The 24729-nt window shown below is 44.7% G+C and overlaps 1 pseudogene; it reads left to right on the top strand.

Moving 5' to 3' along the window:
- The window catches only part of LOC119028681, a 41014-nt pseudogene that overhangs the window by 2359 nt on the left and 13926 nt on the right, over positions 1-24729 (top strand).

Here is a 24729-nt window from a genome sequence, read left to right as displayed (position 1 = left end):
ACACGTTCAGCTGTTTATCCACAGAGGTTGTTGTGAGCAGCTTCACATGGGAACTATTTCTTCTTCTCTGTCACAGCGTGCATGAACTCAAGGACGAGAGCTTCACAGTCATGACAGCGCGGGACGTAAACTTTTAGCCAGCTAGCTTGGTTAGCTTAGTTGGCTCAGTTTTCATCACATGTATATGCAAATTTTCTGTGTGTTGCACAGAAAAAAGTTCCTGCCTTTTACCTCTTATCTACTGCATGCAGTTTCAGTGAAGTGCTGGCACAATAATACAGACTGTGATTTCATAAAATGAGCTTTAATTGAATATTTAAAGGGAAATCAGGGTCCAACTGGTCAGCTCTGTTTCTGCTGGAGATGTAATACCTACAACACACCCAGACCTACTTCAAACCTGCAGTAGGTCTGGGGTGTGCTGCATCAGTTTATTGAGTTATTAGCTAACAGGGAGCTGATTTTGAGAGATCTGATGAGGAGTGACGACACACGGGAACACACATGTTGTCCTCCTGCTGGGTCAGCTGCTGGAGGTCTTTACAGTCGTCCACTCAGCTTCTTTTTTTCTTCTCTCAGGACACATTTGTTCACATGTCCTGCAGCTCTCTGCTCCTCCAGCTGTCACCACCCGCGCTCATTTGTTCAGGCCGGCGTGGAGGTCACAGACACACCTCGGTGGTCGAGGTGTTGTAAAACATGCTGCACTGAGAGCCTTTGGTTCCTGTGTTATTCAGAGACAATTAGTCGGGGCTGATTATGTTCTCACCCTGACGTGAAGCTCCTTTACAGCCCGGTGAGATCTGCTCTGAGTTAATCTGGCTCATTGATTATTCATGAAAGGCTCCGGGGACGTTTCTAATGGAGAGAAAATCCTGCCCACGCTGCTCTGATCCTAAAAATCCTCCTCACTGACCAACTTTAAGCCACGCTGGGGCGGTGAGCCTCAGAGGCAGATACAGTCTGTTTTTATACTCTGACATGTTGCAGAAATAAACCACAAACCTTCAATTTAGCGACCAAACAAGCTTTTTCATAACAATTAACGTGACTCTGAGTAATAACGCAGCTGAGGAGGGAGTTCTTTGTTTCTTCCACTCTCTTTCTTTGTTTACCGTCTCTCTGCCGGTGAGTGATGGCGGTGTGACTCCAAGCATGCGCTGACTCAGTTTCCACCACCAGTGTGTGAGTGTGCCTTCTGTCTCTGACATGTCAGTGGGAAGCTTCAGCTCTGCTCATCCTCCACTATTTTTGACCCTCTGGGCTGTTGAGGATTTCTCAGATTTTCAGTGACGTGTGAGGCGGACAGGACAACCGCAGGTAGAGGGAGGAAAACACTAGTTATTTAGCATAAATCTAGTCAAACAGGTCTCAGCGCAGGCAGCAGGAGCTGTTTGCAGGCTGGTGAGAACATGTGGGACAGTGTCGAGTCTGAACGAGGTGGGCTGATAGCTGTGTCTCGTTTCAGGCACTGTGGTGCAGAGAAGAAGAAGGCCAGGCCGAAGAGCATCGGACCCATGATGGGTGAGTCTATATCCTAAATGTTTTTTAAAAGTTCTCGCCTCTAATCAAGGTGTTGCTTTGTTCTGTTCGCTGGTTTTATTCCTGCAGGAGAAACAGAAACGACTCATTACAGCTTTAAGGCCGTCAGCCTGATAGAAGCGCCTGTGTTGACTAACTAGCTGTTTGTAGGAGCAACAGTCCGTCACCACCACGAGTCCATGAAAGACTGAGTGTGTTAGTAACGGCCACCACCCCTATAAGAGTGTGTGTGTGTGTGTGCGTGTGTGTGTGTGTGTGTGTGTGCGTGTGTGTGTGTGTGTGTGTGTGTGTGTGTGTGTGTGTCCCCTGTCACTCCCTTATAATTTCACAGGACTCGACCTTAAAAGAAATCTGTAATTTTGTAGTTAAAAATACAAAAAGAAAGTAAAAAATACACAGAAAAAAGAGTATTTTCATGTGGAAGAAAGAAAGACAAGAATAGTTGCACAGTTATTTTCAGTTTATGTTGAGAAAAACTGCACAAACTTTAGTCGACAACACACAGATCTATCAAACTCAAGTAAATGTTGGTATCATCGTTTTGTGTTCGTCCCATCTTCTGATCACTGAGTTAAAGATTTGAGGGACAAACTGGCAATGGATCTAAATGAACTGATTGGAAGTGATCACACAGATTCAGGAGCCTTTTAAAGAATTTAAGCAGTCGTTAAATATCAGTTCTCTCTATAGGAAATTAGTTACAAACTTAAAGCAGAGCCATCTTTCCCTCGTGTGCAGCAGATGTGACTTTAGGACCATTTTTATTTTCATAATTCTGGGAAAATATACTTGTGTGTTTTGTTTCTGAGATGTTCAGTTGGATGACATCTGAACTTGCCAACGATAGGACCTCAAAAATGTAGTTTCAGAGACTTTGTTTTCTGCATTCTGGGGACTTTTAAAGAACGATAATAACAATAAGTAGACCGCAACAACATCCACACGCCTCTGAGCCGTTCACTTGGACCAAAAGTTGAGTGGATCACGGACACTGTGGCCTCACAAGACATATTTTTGGCCATTATTCAACATTTCATATGATAATTATGCCAAAATCGTTCTCAACTGTGATACTGGACGACACGAAGATGTGTTGGAAAATGTTCTGGTCAACAGCCTGACCCGTGCAGCAGCAGTAATTCTTGTAAAGTTACATACTTGAATGTTAACTTTCGAGTCTGTGCGCACCACGGCCTCACATTTGTCAGCCTCTCTGTGGTGACTGATGAGGTATTTCTTCTTATTTTCCATTTATTTGTCCATCTCTTACCTCCCCGAGCACAACAGTACAGCAGACTACAGGCTGTTCGGACCCACTAAACAGGTTATGATCAATAAAATGGGGAAAATGCCTGAAAATCACAAGAAATACAGGATCTGGAGTCATGGATGCTGTTAGCCTAGCTTAGCATAAAGACTGACAGCTGGGGACAACAGGTAGCCTGGCCTGGCTGACACCTAACAGCTCACTGATTAACATCTCATTTGTTTAATCTGAACACCAACAGAAGTGTGAAGCGTACATTTCATTTTTAAACTCTTAACCTGACGCTCCACGTTCAGGTGTTTACTCGAGTTTGGACAATGGAAACACATCCTGTCCTCACAAGTACAGTAACCAAACACACTTTTGTGTGTGTGTGCATGTGTGTGGGTCTGGATGGTTGCAGCTGTGCGTCATCTGTATCAGTGTTGTGTAACATTTTGCACCCTGGCCGCCTGCAGCAGGCCTCCGTCCAGAAAGACCTTCTACCTTTTTTCTTACGTCACAGAACAGCTTTTAATAATGTTTAATGTGCCGCAATTTTAAGGAACCGTCAGAAATGTTTGCGCTGCCAAAGCCATGTTGATTACACCCCTTGGGATCTGGCAGCACACCACCTCCACCACCTCCACCACCTCCAAAACCTCCACCGCTACTCCGATACAAAGCAACTGACTTTTAAAGGAATAAACTATTGTACAAATCCCTCCTGTGTGGAGATTTCTGGGAACGCTCCCGGGCCTTTTAGAGAGGATAAGTTTGGCTTTGAGACGTCTTAAGACCTCTGGAAGTGTTTCAGCTGGACGGGAATATACCATGCTGCGCGCAAGTGTGTGTGTGTGTGTGCGTGTGTGTGGACACGGCCCATATATCCAGGTTTAATAGGGTTATAATGAGGCGAGGGTTGATCAGGACGTCTCAGAGATGCTGCTCAGAAAGCCCCGAGGTGTTTGGATTTCAGCTCCGCTCCGGCAGACTGATGATCCTCAGTAACTGTGGAACATTTTTACTGCAGGTCGTCAGGATTTATGAGGGTTTTTTAAACAGTGTGGTTTACAGATGATTGAATGCATTTATTTGCATTAAACACGGTCTACTAGACAAACCCGCTCTGGACAGTGTGTGCAGTACCGAGAATGCTGCCAACCTGCCGTTAAAACACAACGTCTGTCTCTGCTCAAGGTTCACTTATTTGCTTGTTCTCCAGCTTTTCACCACATCACACGGTCTTCAGCAGCTTTAGAGTTACCTGTCAGCCTCCACATGTACAGATCCAGGAACACTAATCAGCTCTCACCCTCTGATGAAGACCATGTGAGTCGGTCAGCGCAGATTAGTTTGGCAGCTGCTGTTGATAAGGTCAAGAATAAAGTGTCCAGCTTGATTATAAATACGCTTTTAGACGTGAAGACTCACATACAAAGTTGTCATCTGTCAACAGAGTGTTACTGATTCTACTGGGCTTTTTGTAACAGCATCTATGAAAATGTTATGAATTAGTAACTTAATAAACTGTAACATGAAGTTACTGGTTCTGTCTCGTATTTGTCAGCTCAGGGGACGAGGTCAGAGGCGACACTCGGGCTTTCAGAATGTGATTGGTCAAGACGTTGTGTCGTCCAATCAGAACAGGGATAGCTGCAATAAATATAATTTGCTAAAGTGTCTGCGTTTCTGCCAAATCACATGAGAAAAGCTCTAAACATTGATGCTCGTCTCTTACAATGCTTCTCCTCTCAGGCTGCTCTAACAGCTCTCTGATTGGTTGAGTTTGTTGAGGTAGAAGCTGACAGGAGGATCTGCAGCAAGACCACCAGTCATCCTGTTGAGTTACATGAGACCTGCATGCACGGCTGCATCACCGACGAGATGCAGAACAATGCAGAGCACTGGTTGGACACAGCGACACATCCAGGCTCTCATTAGTATGAACCCAGGAAGACCTAGATCTGTCTGTTGGTGTATAAACTTTCATTAAGTCTCATTCGTCTTTTTATTCGACATAAATCTGAAAAATCCTCATTTGGAAACATGTGGAAGAATTTTATCTTAACATCTCACAAGGTTCTCAGACATTCAGGCCACAAGATGCTTTAAGTTGCAGTTTGACTCTAAATGTTTGATTTGATTTGTTCATGTCTGTGTTTTTCTTTGCGTGCAGATTTCTCCTGTGATGAGACGGACAAAGGCCCTCCGGTACAGATGCACAGCCTCAGAGAGTTTGAACAGGTAAGAACATGCTCTGATGTAAGCTGTGTCCTCACCTGGAGGAGGCTAAGACGCTGCGGTTGTGACGAGAAGAAGAACTCGAGTGTTGCTGGAAAAGACAAACCGAGCGCCGACTCTGTTAGCGTAGCGCCGTGTGGCGGAGGTGTCCGGGCTTGTCTCAGCTCCGTGGTAATGACTATGTAGGTGTGTTTGGGAAGATGATGTGGCAACTGAAACCCTGCATGAGTCAAGAGTTTCCTCCGATCCTTCAGAGTTTCCACTGTCCCGTCAGTCTGTCTCCTCTACATGCTGTAATACTGCTCCTCTGTGTGTGTGTGCACACAGATGATCCGGTTCTGATCCAGGTCAGAGCACAGAGGTCTCTGTTGAAAGATGTGTTTCACAGCCTCACTCGGAGCTTCGGTGTGAATTTGTTGTGGTTTGAATCTTTGAGATGGATTTAGACGACTGCGCTTCAGTTCAGACGGCAGTTTTTTGTCCCAGGAGCAGCAGCAGAGGTGTGGCTCACCTGAGAAGAGTTCTGAATGCATGGAAAGATGTACCTGTCAGCTGATCTGGGTCAAGTCAAACTGCTGACTGTTGTTTGTGTGTCGGTGCTGCTGCTTTTATGTCACAACCAGACAAATGTCACAACATCGTCCTGTCTTCGTGTCTCCTCATGTCTCTGTCCTCTTACTCAAACAGAACCATAAAAATGAGTTTTTGTCTCAGACTCTGAGGCAGAAATCTCCAGTCCAGCTATATTTTGCAGGTTTCAACAGACGGTTTTGTTCAGACGTCATTCACAACCTGATTTATTGAACATTTTATTCCTGAGAAACTTGAAAACTTATTCTGTATGGCTTTTTGGCAGTATTTTTGGATTTATGGAGTGAAGAAAAGAGATTTCTGTCAGAATTCTGTCAGTAAAAACTTTTGACTCTGACATGTCAACAAAACGGCTCCTTCCATATCGACTTCAAAAGCAGGATGATTGTGTCGTTATGTGCCAGATACAGAGGTGGAACCCTGATCCACCAGCGCAGGAACTGATACGAGTACGTCGGCATCATGTGAGGCTCAAAACAAAAGAATAATGTCCCACAATGCAACAAGTACTTTTAAAACGAAGTAATGCCTCATTTGCATATTTAAACAGAACATTTAAGTTCATTAATGGACTTAATTTAAGTGATCGACTGGGGACGTTTCCTCGTGATATCTGTGACTTAAAGTGTCATGGCTGACAGAGATCCAGTGTGTTTCTGTGACGAGATCGTGACTTTTTTTTAGTATTTTCAAGGCCCAGGATTACTTTTTCCTTTAGTTACCTCATGTTATTGATGAGCAGCGATCACATTAGCGTCGTGTGATGTCAGGAACAGACGGAGATGTCACAACAACATCTGTATTGTGTTATTAGAAAGATGTGTTCATGTGACGGCTCTACATCACGGCTCCGATTGGACCCATTAAGTTGTTTCCTTTTAAAAGTAAAAGATGAGAAAAAGGGGAAAGATTTAAGCATTTTTCTGCAGTTTTGTCGTCTCGGTGTCGACACAGACACATGCACAGCATCATTTTCTCTGTGACAGCTGGACCGATATTTCAGAAGTTTTCCATCCCGCTGTCTCGTGCGGCCGCTCGGCTCCGTTTCATGATCACGACAAAGACAGACTGCGACATAAAAAAAGGAGATATCTGAATAAATAAATGAAACCCACATCCAGACGTATTTTTAGAAAGTTGGGATCAAGCATTCTGTGTGAGAAGCCGCTCGGCTCGGTTTTGAAGATGGGAGGCGCAGTTTCCCTCTGGTTCTGTGCCACAGTAATGGATTCTGGGAGCTGTGCCAGGTGCATTATGGGTCTGATATAACTCTGGAGGTGCTCGCTGCAATTACCCTGCTCCCCTTTTAGTGAAGGACAGACTCACAGTGGGGGGAGCAGGAGGAGGTGGAGGAGGAGGAGGAGGAGGAGGAGCTGGTTGTGGTTGTGTTGAATTAATGTGGAGGAAGAGGTCGAATGATGTGAAATATGAACCTCCAGCAGGATGAGATCAAATCCACAATGTGCGATTGATTGTGGGACGCAGAGAGCAGCAGCAGATAAACCCGACCGTCTGTCTTCACCTTTAAAGGCCCGTTTGACTTTTTAAACAAGCGCTAATTTATAGATGCAGGAGGAAGAAAGTTTAAAGGCTTCACATCACGCCTCGTTTTTCATCACGTCGCTGCAAACTGTGCAGGATCTGCACGTCTTCAGGGGGTCTGTTCAGTTTTCAGACCTGGTCCAGGACTCTACGTTTGGATCCTAAAATGAACAATAGAATAAAATGAAATGAATATTGGCAGTCTGCACACCATGAATATGTGGAAACTTGATTTTTTTCTCGATGTTGCAATGCTTAATTTTCAAATTTATGTCGTGACAACACTGTGCTAATGGTGCGGTGTGAGGAAAAGATGATATTATGGATTAAAATACCTGTTTCTGTTGACACAAACTCAGCTGGGAAATGTCTCAGCGTCTCAATATTGAGCTCGTAATGCTTACAAACTGTTGAAACACTGAGTTGAACAGACGTTGGTGGGAATGTCTCTGGGTTTTGTGCGGGACCTGCTGGGTAAACTCTCAGGTACGAGCTGTTTCTGATGCTGTGCAGCATCTGGGGATGTTTTTGGGATTCATGTTCACTTTTTTTTTTGCTGAGGATCTTTGAGCTGGTGTTGGAGAGAGAAGGGTGGTGTTACGATTGTGTCCTGACTGGTAACACAACCAGGGTGGAGGTGTTTTGGCGGGTCGTCTCAGACTCTTTGGCCTTACTGTATTTATTACTGTAGTGTTGTTATTACTTATTTGACTCATTACAGCTCTTCTTCACTTCCGCATTTCCTGTTTATTCATCATGAACATCAGCTCATGTGCGTCTAATGTGAAAGTGACGTGATATAATATGTATAACGTGTACAAATTTAACGTTTCTGTGGTTTGTAGAAACTTTAAAATGCAGAGATCTTATCCTGGTGGCTGCTCTGAAGGATTCATACCAGAGATAATTAGCTGTGACAGTGTGATTGTCATCTAATTGTCACGGTATCTGTGTTGCTGACTTGTTGTGTAACTCGTGGATCACAGCTTTAAGTGGGCAGAATGCATCTTCAACTGGTATAAAAGCTTCACAGATGAATCCTCGTATTCGCTGAACGCAGAGAAATTCCCCCCCTGAAGCTGCAAGAGCAGAGGCAGGCGGCCGAACTCTCTCCTGATTGGTCGATGCTACATTATAGCATGTAGGCAGCTTTCCTTTGAAGTTCTCCTCCTGAATATCCCACAGAGGGATGAAGGGATGAGTCATGCTGTATGCAGACGTACAGCACAGACAGCTGGCTGGGAGGCAACCTAAACACAGCCTTTGTACGGAGGGATGAACACAAAATGGGCCGAGATTGTGAGTTTGAATCTCAGTCGAGATGTTGCAGAGCTGCAGAAATCCTTTAAAGGACCAGTGCAGAGTTTCCACTAATCATGTGTTAAATTATCAGCGCTCAGTTTTCCAACAAACATTTTCTGGTTTGTTAGATTTTTTTTGATTGTGTTGTTCCCACTTTTCCTGTTTTTCTTCTTCTTCTGTTGCACAGTACGGCAGCCGATAATCACAAGTGAGCTAACGTGTAGCTTGTTAGCTTGTGAGTTAGCTCAATCATAAGTTGGTCAGAATTTCTACTCATTCGGTGAGACACAAATGTTAAGAATACATTTGTTTTTTTGAACTGGGATTTCTTTTTTTGGACTCAAATTCAAAATCTGTCGAGGATCTTTAGGAACTGAAACCCACTAACTCCAGATTACACTCGTTTGGAGTGACACAAATGTTTTCAGTCTCCAGTTTTGGATCACGCTGCTTTTAAATGAAGTCGCCGCTTGTTTTTCTCTATAACATTCAGCTGTCTGAGTTTCTGTGCAGTCAGCAGATCGTTCGGCGCCGCTGTTCTTTGTGAATCGAGAGAGAAGATGAGTGATGACGCGTTGGCTAAACTAGATCGTGGAAGGCTTCTCGAATTCCAACCAGATGATGATAAACTGTATTTATATCTGTTTTAAATGGTCCAGAACCTGCGAAGTACAAATCCAACACACGTTCACATTTATAATCAGACTTTTCTTCTCCTTTTTTTTCTTGATTAAGTATTTTGGACGCTGCAGCGGAAATTGAGTTTTGACGCTTTGAGCTTTCAGTTGGATGTGAAAATATTTTTTGAGTGTGTCTCAAACACACAGACATGACAGCTGATTTCCTAAATCACATGATGTCCTCAGGTAAAACTAATCCAGGGGAGAATATTACAAAACATGATGTTCCCTGTGATGGATTTTGTCTTCAGAAACTGAGGAAAAACACAGAGAAAGAACTTAAAACTTCACCTGATTCCCATCAGCGGGCTTCAGTATTTAAAGTTCAGACTCTCAAACTCTAACCAAAGGGAAACAACTGATTTTCAGTGCAGAGCGGAGACGTAACAGTCGGGCTGCTGTCTGAAGAGTTTCCCCCGTTTCTGATGGAGCAGATTAAAGTTTGTTGACCTTTCTGTGCCACTGCAGTTTTACATTAAGTTCTTCTGACAGTGGCAGCGAATGTTGGTCCTCTCATCTTAATAGAGCAGTCCGGATTATTGAATCCAGATTATGGCTGTCCGTGTGTGTGTGTGTGTGTGTGTGTTTGTCCTCCCTCCACATTTGCGTCAGTTTAAAGAATCAATCCTCCCGTCGGCTGGTTGGAAGAAACATGAACCTGCCAGAGCCGCATTTGTATCTGTCAAACAGCCACGCTCTGCAGTCCTGAGGTTTTCATAAAAACACACAAGAAAAAAGAAAACTCGCCCAATCAAAATGCCCCCTTTCTCAAATGGCCTTTATTAGTCCACAGGAGAAATTGGAAGCACATGGCCGCCTATAAATGTGAATTCAAACCGACCGCAGAGACACTTAGATTGATAGAAGAAGGGGGGAGGATTGCATATAATTTTGGCCATTAAAACCTCAGGACAAATTAGGGTTGTTAATCTGTTATTCTGCCCTCGGTCTCAGCGTTCACTTCTAAAAAAGCCACATGCGCTATGAAAGGTCTGTCATGAGTTGGATTACCATTACCGGAGTGGCAGTAATGGATCGCACTCGGAGACCAAAAAACACAAGACGGAACACCCGATCCTGCAGCCGACAGCCGGGCCGCAGTGATTAAAACAGCACAGTTCATTTTAATTCCCTTTATCTGCACGCTCTTTTATCTGCTGCTCACTTCTTGTGCTCTCCTAGATTTTTTGTTGTGGCATCTGAAAATAGGTCAGAAGACTGTGTGTGTTCATGTGTGTGTGTGTGTGTGTGCGTGTGTGTGTGTGTGTGTGTGCGTGTGTGTGTGTGTGTGTGTGTGTGTTCAACCCCCAAGCTGTTGGCTCTGATTCGCTGCTTTGTGTAGCTGATATCTGCAGCTCTGCACGAGAACACTGGAAACACACTCGAACTGCAGGAGCAGACGATCATCTCACACACGATACTGAACATTTATTCAAACGATGCTTCGTGGTTCCAACCAGTCCTGCAGAATAAGAATCATCATAATTTGGTGCTAAGTGTTGATTTTGGATGGAGTGTGTTCAGAAATGGGTCAACTATCAAAAACAACGTGTGCGACCGTACTGACGCTGCGGCCTCGTCCCTCACGTGCAGATTTTGTCGCTCTCCACTCGACTTCTTCCTTTGCCTTTCTTGTCATGATTGGTATGTACATTAGAAGTCTTGGGGCGTTTTAAAGCTGCTAACGTGTTGTTACCTGTATGTTGTAGCTAGCTGGCTGTTAGCGGTACTCTCCAGTGGATCCACTGTGAGTTTTGGGGTTAAATGCGAGGTTGTTACTGAAGTGTTAAAAGGTAATAAACAAGGATTTCAGGCTGCTGCTGGAGTCGCTGCTGTGGTGGTTATGTGTGTTTCCACCTGCAGCAGCAGGTGATGATTATGAGCATGAAGGCAACACTGTGAGTTTTCCAGCGTAGATTTATATATGGAGGGAAAAGTGTATCGCACAGCAAACACACACAAAAACACACAATCTATCAAGGCATCAATTCAGATCAGTGAAACCAAGATGGACTCCTGTTGGAAAATGAGAAGCTCGCAGTGAAATCAGACGTGTGTTTAAATGTTAAAAAGAGATTTTTAGCTTGTTTCTTTCAGATTTTTCTTTAGATATTGTCGTGTCAAACAACTGAAGCTCTAACTTATTATTTTAATTATTGTTTAATCTTTGTTCATGATTCATTGATGTATCAGTTGTCCTTAAATGTAAAAAGCCCAAAGACTCTTCATCAACCATCACAGTCGACATCAACGATTAAATGATTATCAAATAGTTGATTAATCGACTAATCTTTGCAGCTCGACTGACCCCCCCCCCCCCCCCCCCCCCCCCCCCACACACACACACACACACACACACACACACACACACACACACACACACAGTTTCTCCAACAAAAGCCTGATTTTAATAAACACACATGATTTAAAACAGTGAAACTAGTTAAAGACGATGCAGACGAACATGAGTGTTTGGCAGTCGGATAGATGAGGCGCTGATGTTAATGAGGCGTCGTGTGAGTTTATTTTTTGAGAACAGAAGCTGAATGAATTCTGGGAATCGTCTTTGGTAAAAATAACCTCTTGGAGCGAGGACGACTTTAGATGTAGCGGACGACAGAACAGGAAACAGGAGCCGTGTCTCTTTATTTCAGGAAACACCGTCTGTATCCAAACTCTGATATTGAAGTACGATACAGATTTCCTCCTCTCAGTTTCTCTCATATCTCCACTGAGGATTGATGATGGTGCCAGGTCGTCTGTCTGCGCCCCGACTGACCTACACTGCAAAAAAATCTCCTTCTAAATCTGAGTCTCGTTTTTCTTTTAACTAATAAATCCAGATTTCTATGTGTAGTTTAAAAATCTGCATCATAGCTTTATAAACTCCGCCACTAAATATAAAAAGACCTTTCCTGTTGTTACACTTGCTGCTGTTGCACTCGCTGTCAGCGACACTGCTGCTATTTCTTACCTCAAAAACTGTTATTCAGGGTGAACTCTGTGTCTCACACAACAAATCACACGACTGTTTAGTGGATTATATTTAAACAAATCAACCTCAGATCGTTCTCTGAATGAAAGCAGCAGATTTCGGCGGCGATGACGTGATGGAGCGTGTGTGTTTTTTTTGCAGTGTATCCGGTGGACGAGCTGATGAGCGTTAATGGACGCGCTGACAGCTCAGGGGTCAGTTTTCACCGCAGCAGCACTCAGACGGCTGCAGATCGATACACAGCGGCTCAGCTTTCAGCTCAGCCAGCCAGCAGATCCGCTCAAATCAGACAAACACGCACACGAACCTACAGAGCGGCTCTCAGCCGTCATGCCGGAAGGGGATGACAATTGCTGTTGTTCATCACATGTGCTCTGAAATCTCTGGTATGTGCACGAGAGCAGACGGGAGCACAAAGACAGACTCAGAGTCCAGAGGACGTCTTTGTCCCGATAAACCAACGACAACCTGCAGTGCAGCTTGAAGAGACGTCGTGTCAGCGCGTCTGCACTTAATGATACGAGACGAGATATCAGCTGTGATTATAATCTCTGTGTATTTACACCGCAACAGCTTCAGAGTGTTGACAGGAGCAATGAACTGAGAATCAACAAAGCTGTTGAGACCATGTTTTTATCTGGTATGGGACAGATTCTCTGTTCAGTGAAACATGTTCAGATGTATTTTCTTACAGGAAGGAAAAGGCAGTGATGGTTGATGAGACCTCCTCTGCAGACACGAGTTATTTCCTCCACAATATGAAAACCACAAGACAAGCAGAGCAGGTCGGCTCAGAGGCCCCAGAGGCTCCGGAGTTTAGCAACTCATTCACCCATTAAAATCTGGAAATGACAAATAAGTTCAAATTGTTTATACTCTGCTTGGTTCGAGGCACAAAAACACTTGGTTAGGGTTTGAAAGGTGTTGTTGGTTGGCTTAAAATACCTGTTTTAGTCGCAACAGACAAAGCTGGAAACGTCCCCAGGTGTCCTGATGGTGCCCACTGATGTGACCCGATCTCCAGTCACCCAGTCGGCATTCTGCTGGTAATAACGTCCCACCATCCCTCCCACCTCCTGCTGTGACAGGTGGCTGTAAAGCAACAGCTTGAACCTTGGACATTACTGTGGTTTATATATTATATCTTGGCCTGGGCTGGGTTTCCCACCAAAATTAACAGTCTACGCAGGTGTTTTAAATGCCTACACCTGCTAAAAATCGCATATTGACCCCATCCCTGCTTCCTGCAGGCAAGTGGGAAATACAGGGTCTCTATTTTTAGTCACAAAAGTGCCGGAACAGAAGATGAAACAGCGATAGACTCATTGTGGAAGACGGATCAATTCTCTTGAGCATCACAGCTTGAGAAATGACTCGTTTCACTGTCAGAATTTGAGCCATTCAGTTAAATGATTTAATCCGAGGCCTCTCTAACAGACTAAAAGAGCCATATACATGACAAATGAACCATTTTTAAACTCCATGGTTGCAGAGTAATTATGCTTGTGAGAGTGCGACGGTGGAATCTCACCACAAACATCTTTACTTACAAATAAAAACCCACACTAAGATGCGAGCAGCGTCTGTTGACCCTCGGAGGATTCAGTGTGACTGACGCTGATTCAGACGTGTTTCACTGAACTGCACTAGCGCCACCATCTGGAGAGACGCTGAGACTGTGGCCGGGTTGGGTCGCTGGTTCTGAGCTCCACTTTGTTAATTGATCCCAGCTGTGTGCAATAAATCCGTGCTCCTCTCCAGCGGGTCAGAGAAGACATATTGACTTGATCACGGCGTCGGTCATGGATGATAATTGTTCAGTTAAAGTGTACAGTAATCTGCTCCCAGCGGCCGACTGTTAACATCAGGCTGCGTCTGGAAACACCTGACAGATTCTGCGTCTGTGTTTCATTTCTGACAAGCTCGTGTCTTATTTTGTTCCTCGAGAGAATTGGAGAAACATCCCGACTGTCGGGGCGCGTGAGAGACGTCGCGAGGCAGGAAGTCGTCTTCGTCCTCGACATGATTTCACGTTTGTTCTCTCTGATTGTGAATCTTTGTGAAGTGGTCTTTCTTTACATGTTCACAGTTTGTTCCTCTGCTTCAGTCTGTGTTTCTGGTGTATTTATGTATTTATATTTCCTCTCAGATCATGTGGAAACGGTCACAAACAAAAAGAAAAGAAGAAAGTATTTTTATGAATCAGACCGTCTGCTCAGCGGCGGACTGGGTCCTGTTATTACCCCGACGGTACCGGCAGCCTTTAATGGCCGGGTCAGAGAAACCACAGTCTGTACACACTCTGTCTGACCAATCACCTCCTGAGGAAACTGACGCAGACGACCGTAAACATTACAGTGATGTTAATGTGACTGAACACGACCCAGATCACCATCCAGGGAAATACAGCAAAACTAATATCAGCTGTTTGTTTCTGTCGATTCTCGGAGAACTCGCGCAGGATGTTGTGTTTCAATTATCCCACGTATTGTAAAGCTGTGAACGCTGCAGTAATTATATAAAAGTTAGCTGGAGGTTTCACTTCCAAACAGCTGGTTTAATGTGGACTGAAATCTGCAGCAAAGAAGAGAAAATGTTAACTTGAGATTTATTTATTCATAATTTATTCATCATTTATTTATTTATTGATCCTCTTGAAACACTCGTGTAAATAATCACAGGATCAGATGAAAGCTGCTCGTGTTGTCTTACGTGTGACCCTCAGAAGTTTGATTAATACAGACGTGTTATAATTTAAATTAATGGAGGTGTCATAAAATGTGGCCAGGTTGTTGAAGAGATTTGAATTGTTATATTAAAGTTGAATTAATTACTCCAGTTCACTTCTTTAATCAACACCGGCCTTTGATAAAGAGAAATGTGTTAGTAAAGCACCAGTCAAATCGAATTAGTGACCAATTATTAAGGGAAATAAAGCAGAAAACAACAAAAACATAAAAGCTGAACTCTCCTCATCACTTTAATAACACGAAACACTGACAGCCAGAACATAAAACTAAACTGAAAACTTTATATGAACATAGATAATTACAGTCATCATGTCACAAGTCTTTAACTTCCAAGTCTAAATGGAGTCTTGAGTTATTTATTTGCTGTCAGGTTGCAAAGTGAAAACAGCGACGTGAGGCTCGACGTCCAGGAGACGTTACGTGTGTGTCGATAAATCAAAACTAAAAGGTTTTAACAAAGTGCTGCAGAAATCATCCCGTCCTCGTTCTTTTCCTCCGCAGCACGCAGCTTTTTTACGAGGATCACCGTCTAATCAGAATCCAGATTCAGGGCCAAAGAAAGCACGAGCTGTTTGAAAAGGCCAAACACACAACGGATATAAAATCAAATGTGGGACACACCACTTCTGTCTGTCTGACGTCCAGCAGAACCGAGCCAGGTTGGACGTATCGGACCAGCGACGTGACGCGCCTCCATCAGAAACACCTTTTCATTAGCGGAGGAAATTGAATGTGGATTTTTACAAGGTTCCTTTGGTATCTTTTCGGTCTCGCTCGTCTGTGACTGTGAGTCGGTGTGTTTCCCATCAGCCGGCTGGTTGTTGCAGCTTATTACTGACGCTCCGACTGATGGTCTCCATTTGTTATTGTTTTACGGCCTCTCTGCGGGGCTGCTAATGGCCAGATCTGTGTGTAATCAAAGCCTTTCTACTCGTCGCCACCCTTTCTTTCCCCCTTTTTTTTCAGATGCATTCTTGCAGATTCTTCTCTTTCCTCTTCTTCTTCTTCTCTGCCTGCATTAAATCCCCCCTTTTTCTCTGTTGGAGTAACGTTTTAAAAGGTTGTGAAAGAGCGACATGTGCAGAGCAGACCTCGAACAGACAGACCTCCCTCCCCTCCTCACATACCAGAGAAAACTCACCCACTTGCCAGAGAAAGAGGGAGGAAAAAAATGTTCTGTTTGAAAAAAAAAACTTTGTTGGAAGCGGCCTGTAAGAAACCATGTGTCATCATTTATTTCCAACATAGGGTTCCTGGAATCAGCGCATTACAGTCGGGTGTGAAATTGAGAGTTTTTCTGCTGAGCTTTGGGGACAGGTGCTTTCTGGTTAAACCCGCTGACTTATCTGTTCTGGAGGGAACCTAAATGCAATAATTGCTAGCAGAGAGAGAAAAGTGAAGACCAGGAGCAGCGACAGAAACTCCCGACTTTCATCAGCCACTCTCGGCTCGGTGTCACGTCTTCCCTCTCGTCTCTGTCGGTCGATTGCTCCTCTGGTTCTCTTTGTCACTCCATTTGTTCGTTTGCTGTTATATTTTTAGATCACCGACACTCGCAGGAGTATTTAATGAGTCAAAACCACAACTTATTTTCTTCACAGATCATCCTGCAGAGCCCTTCAACACGTTTTCAAGCCTGATTAGATTTCAAATAACTTTGGTTTCCTGTCCAGAATGACTGAGTCAGTCTCAGCCTCGTACATCCTCACTGCTGTCCAACTTTACATTTCTTCAGGGACGACGCTGTGCTTATTCTCTGGTGACATTAATACACAGAAACCACTCGGTGATGGTTTAAAAATTGTGTGTAATTGGTGTAAAAAAAAAAACCTGGTTCTGCCGGCACAAACACAGCTGGAAAATGTCCCGACGTCTCGTTAAAATATGCAGTGGTTTCACACTTCTTAACGCCAGCTCGACCCGTGGTCACTCTGCTGTAACGCCACCACCACCTCCCCCTCCGTCTCCAGACAGTAACGTCAGCTCATTCACATGTAACTGTACAAGTGGTCAATATGCACATGATACGGCCAGATGTGAAAACATCCCACACACTCTCACCACAGCACCGTATCTGGATCAATCCGCCGCTGAAAATAGTCCCCAACAAATGGACAACTTTGTCCCATCGAGCGTCTCCAGTAGGAACCAATGGGCTCGAAGCTGAGAGACACAGACAGGAAGTCACAACATGTTAACGGATGGACAGACTCACAGTTTGTCACCTGCGGTGGTGGTAAGATGGCCGACTTGTTCTGACTTGATCTTCTGATCGGATCGGGAGTTGTTCTCCTCCTGTTAGCGGCTCGGGCCTGAGTACCCTCTCTGTGCTATGAAAATATTTTCACAGAACATTAGAATTGAACCATCAATCTCTGCCCTGATGCCTTCACCCCCCGCTGGGTGGAGCTGGACTCAGAAACCCCCACATCTCCAACAGACCTCTACAGCCCTGCGCCTCCCTTTAAAATCCTCTTTAAGCAACTTGTGTGATGATATATCTGCATCTTTGCTCTGATTAAAAACACACCATGTTTACTCTTAAAGTAAACACAGAAAACCCAGCTCTTGTTCCTGGAGTGTGATGGTACACAAAGACTGGGGTTTGGACAGTAAACGCAGGCCGTCGGGTCTTCGGATGATTCCTGGAAGAGAAACAGTTTGTGTTCATTCGATCAACACAGACACAACTGACTGACGGGAATCTGCGTGTGAAGGAGCTCAGGACTGACGTGGAGAGAGTCGGTGGATGTAAATGATCAGCATGTTGGATTGTTTGTGTTTCCTGAGACGGGGAGTATTTTGGTTTGTAGATGGAGACCAAACCAAAAAACATTCCAGCGCCAAACCAAACGATCTGGACCGACCAACTCACATGCTGTTATTCACCTTAGATATTCTGGATGTGAAGCTGACAGTGGTTCTGCACAGAGCACATCTGACTGTCCCGCAGCAACAGCAGATGTTAATGTTCTCTGTTTCCTTTCACCAGAACCACATTCTTTCCCGAACCTTCACCAGTCAGAGGTGACAGCCGGTAGTTTCACATTTAAAAGCAGCCAGTTCACTACAACCGTCCACCGTCTGAATTCACATTCCTCTCTCTGACTGAAGTCAGGCGGGATTAATCGCCTCAATAACTCATCACTTCATCCAAACCAGACACTGAATCAAACTTCTGGTTCGGTCCAAATAAATCCTCAGTTCAGAAAGTAAGACGTGAAAATATTCCAGCTCCACACGCTGACGATGTCCGACTCTCTTTCTCTCTCTGTCCTGTCCTCCGTCACTCTCGGAGCCAAATCCAGTTGAGCCGGTCCCGTCACAGGGAGAACTCGACCCGGTCCAGACAAACTCCACTGGCTCCGTGTCTAACTGAGCCAGCAGACAGCAGCAGTTGTTGGTTCCTCCAGTGATTTGCTGCCCTCTAGATTTTTTCAACTACCTTTGAATTCTGGCCACATTTCTTCAAATTAACCAAGAGGTAGGTTTTTTTTAAATTTTTTATGCCCAGCTATCGTAGAAAGCAAGAATTTTAAGAACAACTGGCTTCAGAAGTAAGTCGGAGGTTTAGTGGAATGGTTTGCAGACAGTTCTGAAGCCTCGAGCCCAAATAAACCTCGCTGAACATAAAAACAGCAGTTAGGAAAGCGATGGAAAATCATCCGGGGGGTTTCAGGCTGTGGAGGGTTGACCTTTTCGGAGATAGCAGATTTCTGCAGGGCACCGACGATTGGCAGGTAACTAACAGACCCAGAAAGCTGAGTGTAGCCTGGCTCGGATCAGAACCGGCCCAGCCAGTGTGAGTAATGCTGTTAGTAAATACCAGGCCAATTATTGCTAACGAGGGCCTAATTGGAACCAGATGAAGATTTATTGAATTTGTCAGAGAAAGGTAGAGTGGAGATGGCTATGAAGTGCAGCCGCAGCACCGGGCCGGGCCGGGCGTCCGGGCCGGGCCGGGGGCCGCCAGGCGCTGAGGGGAACGCATAATTCACCTGGCAGTGGCACAATGTTTTTTCCTCACGTTTGTGGTTTTTATTTTCATTCAATCCTGCAGAGACGTTTGAGCAGAGAGTAGTCAGTCAAGAGGGACGAGGGGTGAAGTCGGTTTTATATAAATAACAATGTACTTCATTTAAACTTTAATCCAAGAAAACCTGGAAATGAATTCTTGGAGACCCAAAAATGCAAAATTTCTGTCCAAAAGCCTTAAAATCTCAAACATTTAACTTCCAATCAAACGCAACAGATCGTCTCGCTCACTCTTGTTTTTGTATAATGAGCTTCAGTCCTCTGCAGCGTCACTGCTCACGTGACGTGGGAAATAAAAGCAGTGACATGACGACACAGAGATGATTTTTATGTTCATATGTGCAGTGACGTCTTTTTACATCTCAGGCTGAACTTGAACTACTTCTCCTACTGCTGTACAGCTACTGTACATCTTCACCCCCAAAAATATAAATCCTGTCATTATCTGCTCTTGTTTTAAGATGTTAGAACAACCAGAAAAGCATCTAGTAGCTCCGCACTGCTGTGATCCAAATCTCCAGAAGCCCTGAATCTATTAGTCTCGGTCCAGCTCGTGCACCGGGCTGCATGCTAACACTGTTAGCCTAGCAGCTACAGTGAAGATTTTGAATTTGTGTGTGTAAAAAAAAAAAAGTCTTTTCAGATCAACTGGGAGAATTTATGAAATCTTAAAGTCACACTAGATTATTTTTTATATACTGCTGATTGAATGACTTGTGTCTGTGCAGCGTGGCAGGTGTTGCTGCAGTTCTGCTGAGCTCTTCAGCCTCTTTCAGTCTACAGTGTTTTCATGTTTTCTTCAGTCCTGCTCTGATAGAACCTGCTGTACACTAACCTGCTCCAGCAGCAAGCTAACAGAGCTAACAGAGTAAATATTGGACTTTTATTCCACACAGACACGACTCCAGTTCTACATACCGAGCTTTAGAAGTCACCAAAAGGCCAAAAAAAAATCAGTGATGCAGCTTTTTACATGTCTGTTCAACAAACAGCATCAGCACATCCTGCCATGTTGGATCAGTAGTTTCACATTTAAGCATCTTAAACCTCATAAATCACCAAACAATCCATTTTTGTCTTCATCGTTTGATTTTCTGCTGTAAATCCAGCCCTCTTTTTAGAGATTCTTTAAAGTGAAGTCAAGGATTCTGCTTGTCAGCGTCACTATTTAATCGGTGTGAGACAGGAAACCAAATCAGGTACCCTCGCCTCATGCTGCGAACCGCCACGCTCGACACACACGACCCGGAGGAGGCGGCTGGCGTCGGGTTTATTTGCTCCCACTCTGAAAGCTGTTGGCGTGACCCTCTGCCCTGAATTTATTCCCCACATCGCTCTTTTATTGTAGGTCTGTCCTCTCTTTCCTCCTCCTTCATCACGTCATTCATTCCTCCCTTCAGACCCGTTCTACCCTGCCCACATCCCCCCGCCTGCCTCTTCGTCTCATTATACAGTCGCTCCTCTCCTGCCAGCTGATGGTTCAGTGCAGCGAGGGCCTCTGGGCTCCCGCTCTCTGTCCCTTTGATTTCCATCCACACACAACAGAAGAGGGCAGGCACACATCCTAGTGTATACAGCACACAACACACACGCACACACACACACACACACACACACACACAGCACACACACACACCACACACACACGCAACTGTACTTTATATACATGCACTGCAGGCCAACATACAGACTGTGGGGATATAAGAGTCCATCACATTTCAGTACAGTCGATGCTCAGCCAGGCAGAGATTTCACCGTCACACTGTCCTCAGTGGTGTGTGTGTTGTGTGTGTGTGTGTGTGGTGTGTGTGTGTGTGCTTGCTGCGCGCCAAGCTTCTGTTGGACGAAAGCCTCAAACCTCAAAAAAGTTAAATTCTTCAGGAAAAAAAGGGGGTAAAACAGTCCAGCAGCTAATTACCAGCCATGTGTTTTAGTAATTACAGGTTCAACATGAACACACACACACACACACACACACACACACACAACACACACACAGAGCACATAACGAGCATGTGCACACTTGGATCTTAGCGGACTCGTCTCAGGACTGCCTGCCCGGATTCGTGACCTTCATTAGTTTCGAGACATTAGAGTTTTCCAGAATAGAAGAAAACACCTGAAATATTTAATGAAACCACAGCTTCTGCTTTTTTTTCTGCGACGGGGAATATTTTTGTTTCCTCAGACTGCTGTTGCACACAGAGACTGATGATAATGTGACTTTACTGACTGGTAGTTAACCACCATTTCAAACACTGCACGACAAAGAGATTTCAGTCCGTGTACGAGTTCATAAATCGTTTTTAAGGTTTTAGCCGGGGTCATCCTGAACAGAGCAGATGCCTGCTGGCCACTTTACGGAAACAGTCTGAGTCTACAGTCTGAACATTAAACACATAGATACCAACCACGAGGTCCACAAAGACTCACCAGTGTTGCACATGCAGAAAGGATCTCATTTCTTTCAATTAGAAGCTGCAGTAAAAAGCAAAAATAAAATGAATTGTACTAGAAAATTAGCTACACAAGAGCTTTTCAGCTGACATACATAGAAATATTTTCTAAAACTCTTATTGTCTCGTCAGCAGAACCAACCGGGGTCTGGAATCCTTCCATATTTTGCTCATCTTTCTTTATGGGTAAAGTGATTAAAGGTCAAAGGTTTAAAAGCCATCATTCCATTTTTTAAAACCTTGACAACACATGTTGAGAAGACCTGAAGTATCTATTTGAATAAATACCTTTAAACTCTACGCCACACGTCTTTCTGTTTTTCCTCCCAAAAATTCATCACATTTAGTTTGAACTTCCCATCGCTCCAGGACTTTTCTCTTTGAGAGAAACGAAGGACTGAAAAAAAAAACCATGATTGTCAGTTTTACACTCAGCAGCAGCAGAGACCAGTTTCCTCAGAATAGATTTCAGGATCGTTTAATTTCCCAGTGATCATCGTCAGCGTGTCCTGACCTACATGCCGAGTGAAGAGTTTCAAGGCTTTTTCCTCCGACGCTCCTCTGTAACGTCGCCATCTGGTGGAACGCTCGTTGTCCTGCGATTCGAAACGACACAACAGACTGTAGAGGACATGGAGATGCACCACTGACGTGTGTGTGTGTGTGTGTCTGTGCATACATGTCGGTGTGTGTTATGGCTTTGTGTAAGTTCAGGCGTGCACACAAACACACACACGCATGATGAGGTCTTCACAGTCCTGCTCTGTTCGTCAGCTGGGCTTCATTCACAAAACGTGGCTCCGCCGGCAGCATTTTCCTCTGCTTTCTATTTTGGGGAAAGAAACTAAAAGAGAAAAAAAAAAGAACCACTGACTTTGTTCTGAAGTGTCTGTTTGTTTTTTCAGGACCTGGCTGCTACTCTCTCTCTCCCGTGCGGCACAAATGAACCCAAGGCGGAGAGCCAGAAATTCAGGGATAGATTAGGTTACACGACTTCCCAGAGACAAAAGTGGCCTATATGGGAGGGGTCGGCCATGACAGTTGGCAGTCGCCTCGTTTGGGGCGAACCTGATACCATAATTTAGATCCGCCATAAACAACAGAAATGAGACGCAGGCCGACTCTCCCGCTGAAATACATCCGTGGAAAACTGGAGCATTTTTGGCTGCAGAAGCCGACTGTAACATGAAATCCACGCTTTTATGATTAGATGTAACATGTTTATCATTGCTTACACAAACTGATGGAAGCATTTGTTCGAGGCCTTGCCCTTCGCCGCCTGCAATGTGTGGCAGAGCCGAGGCCCGGGAACAGAACAGGTATTAGTTTCTGCTCAGGAGACGGTCCGGTAATGACTCCGTGTTTAGACGTGCTGACTCTGTCTGGTTTCTTGTTGTCTCTGAGGTCTAGCGTGCGTGTTGATCGGAAGACGAATGAATCGTCGTAATCGTAGTTTTGCAGACCGTTCAGCTGTAGAGTGTGTGTGTTTTCTGCGTGCGATGTTTTCTGCATGCGCTCATTACCGAGTGTGTACGTGTGTGTTGACGTCTCCTGATTAGCTCTGGCACGGCCCGGCGAGCGAGAGGTTTGTGGAAGATTAGCTTAGGCGGGATGGTTTCCTGTCAAGATCTGCAGAAATCAAGTCTTTCCATGCGCGAGAGCCAACAGTCAGCAAACACATGCAGCGCCACAAAGATGTTTGATAATGTGGACGCAACTCTTTCGCCAGTTTCTGAGAACAAAGTATTGTTTCTGTCTGGCAGCTGAAACCCGGGCTGAAAGCTGAAGCCGGTGCAGAGGCGCCTTAAGATGCACTGCTGCAGAAAGCCGCTGCACAACCCAGACAGCAGAGTGAACGTTTCTGTAAACCCACTTACAAGTTGACATTTGACATTTCTTTATGTCACAATCTCTGTGCATCTGCTCTGCTTTGGTACAGGGACACAAAACCACTAAGTGAGGGTGAGGAAAAAAGTCACGGTTCTGTCACCTGTTTGATCGCCACATAGCACCTATGGAGACGGTCTGACTTCCACTGGAAAAAATAGCTCAAGAATAATTGTTAAAAATATACAGTAGATGTGACTGTTATGGACTGTTATGGTTATAACACACCGCTGACTTCCTGATGTGATAAGAGTTGTATGACTAATAACCATTTTGATTTTGACGTGATACAGCCACGGTGTTGGTGCACAAGTCGGACCTTGGACGTTACTGGTGATATCCTGTAGAAAGTGTGTTGTGACATGTTTCTGCTTTTGGAGTAGTAATATGGAAAAGTGTTTGTAAAACTATAAAATCTTTATCATAGTGATCAAACCATAGACTCTGTTCAGACTGTGTGCTGAGAGGCTTTAAATGTTGCACCAGTTAAGAGGCCACTGATCCAACCGAAGACGAAGAAAGAAGCAGAGGACAGAAAGAAAATGTCGCCTCTGTGTGGTGACAAATCCAGGCTTGTGATGTAAAGAGGTCTGTGTGTGTGTGTGTGTGTGTGTGTGTGTGTGTGTGTGGGCGGCTTGTGTTTGAATCGTTTCATGGTGACGTGTGTCTGCAGGATAAAGACAGAAGACAGGAGAGGATGGCAGGGTAGACGTGGAGGAGCGTCGGCGTGTTTCGAGCTGAAAAGCCAGAACCTCGTTATTACATCTGGGCGTTCGTGCGGTTCTGTCACTCCGGATCAAAGAGGGAAATATGAGGCAATCCTTTAAATGATTTACGACACACAGAGTTTTCTCACAAGTCAGGTTTCCAAACGTTCAACAAATTGATGAGCAAATGTCAAACTGTCACGTGAAAGAAAAAATGAGGGGATCCGACAGTAAAACACAGTGTCCACATACTTTTGGCCACGTGGTGGATTCTGTCTCCTCCTCTATTTATTTCTTTCACTCTCACATTGAATCCTCCTTCATGACTCCTCCTGTCTGACAGCTGACGGACTGTATGACTCCCTCAGAGAGAGAGGAGGAGTAGGAGGAGGAGGAGGAGGAGGAGGAGGAGGAGAAGAGACTCAATCAGACGACGTCCTGATGGACGATGTGGTCGTCAAAGTTCATGATGTCATCCTCTTTGTTCTGTGATGCAGCTCTGTCTTCAATTCCTTCAAATCAGAACACAAACTGTACTTAGAGTCCGTTTTCCTTTAGTGCTCCAAAGCGTGCCGCCATATTTCTGCAGTCATCAGGCGCAATTCTGGGTTCAGTATCTGATCCAAAGACGCTTCCACATGCAGCTGGGGGGGATTTGAACCACCGACCACCCGACGAGCGCTCGACTGGTGGTAATAATCTGTTCACACAGTTTCATAATTGATTAAATCCATGGGCTGGCTTCTGAATCG

Source organism: Acanthopagrus latus, chromosome 11, assembly GCF_904848185.1.
Source record: "Acanthopagrus latus isolate v.2019 chromosome 11, fAcaLat1.1, whole genome shotgun sequence".
Classification (NCBI taxonomy): Eukaryota; Metazoa; Chordata; class Actinopteri; order Spariformes; family Sparidae; genus Acanthopagrus; species Acanthopagrus latus.
The sequence above is the reverse complement of the archived record's forward strand: the minus strand, read 5'-3'. Positions and strand labels throughout refer to the sequence as shown.